This window comes from Penaeus monodon, chromosome 22, assembly GCF_015228065.2.
Source record: "Penaeus monodon isolate SGIC_2016 chromosome 22, NSTDA_Pmon_1, whole genome shotgun sequence".
Lineage (NCBI taxonomy): Eukaryota > Metazoa > Arthropoda > Malacostraca > Decapoda > Penaeidae > Penaeus > Penaeus monodon.
The window spans coordinates 6858796-6859950 of record NC_051407.1 but is presented as its reverse complement, the minus strand read 5'-3'; positions in this window follow the sequence as shown (position 1 = coordinate 6859950).

Here is a 1155-nt window from a genome sequence, read left to right as displayed (position 1 = left end):
TACCGACCCTCTTTATCTTTCCCAAGCCTGGTCATCCGTGCCCCAACCCATACGCGCGTGCCTGTTTAGGTTTCAGGTCTTACTTTCTAGGTCTGATATGGATTTTTTAAATAGGGCCTTTTTCAAGCTCATTACATAAATATCTAGGCTTATTTATCCCTTTTTTTTCGTCTTCTATTTCTTGTCCTATCTTCAAGCTTATTTTACTGTTATCTTGTTATTTTTTTAGTTCTTCATAATACTTGATAAGAAGGCAACCTAACGACTTCGGATCTCAGATTTCGTGCGAGTGCTGTCAGTTGACTGTATTTTGTGTGGTATCCTAGCTCTGCTCCCTTTTTTATTTAATAGGCTTTCATATGTGTTAATATACGTATTCAAATGTGTTATCATATACATCTTAACATCTTAATGCGAATAGTATGAAATGATCTTAACACCTTAATGCGAATAGTATGAAATGGTATAAACACACATTAATAGTATACATGGCTCTGTATGTACGCATTTCTTGCTTAAAAGTATGATATTAATTACTGTGTTTAAGGAGGAAACTCGAGGTAACATAGATTTTGACTTCATAAAAAGAGGAATATATTTACATAAATTTTGTTTATAAGCAACATTTTGCTTTAGTTCCTATATATATGGAATGATGCAAATCTTTTATTTAAGACCATTATTTATTTATTTTATATAAAGAGCACTACCAAACCTCAAATAATTCAGAGTCTGTGTATGAACTAACATATTGTGCCCCCACCCCTAAAAAAAATATTGCTTCGTCCGAATTTTTGGAGGGAAATTATTTTAAAAAAATAATCAAAAAACTATTATATGTTATCTTTCTTTCTTCCAGACCTTCAAAGAATTTCAGTATATTTTTATCTGGTGAGCCCTCGGTTTCCTTTTTTCAAATTGTCCCGGCATAGAAAATGATCAATCCTAATGCTAAACCATAAGACTACTCTCGTTGGTGTATATGTAAACCTTTGCGTTTCCATGCGCAATTTTGCAGAAAAGAATCGCTTTCCCTTTTGATTTTACTAAAAACGATTGTTACTTTTTTCTTCGCAAACAGAACAATATCAAAGCTATAGTGCCTGAGTCTGTATAAGTCTTTGGATATTCTGTCGATAAGAAAAGCTTAGGTGA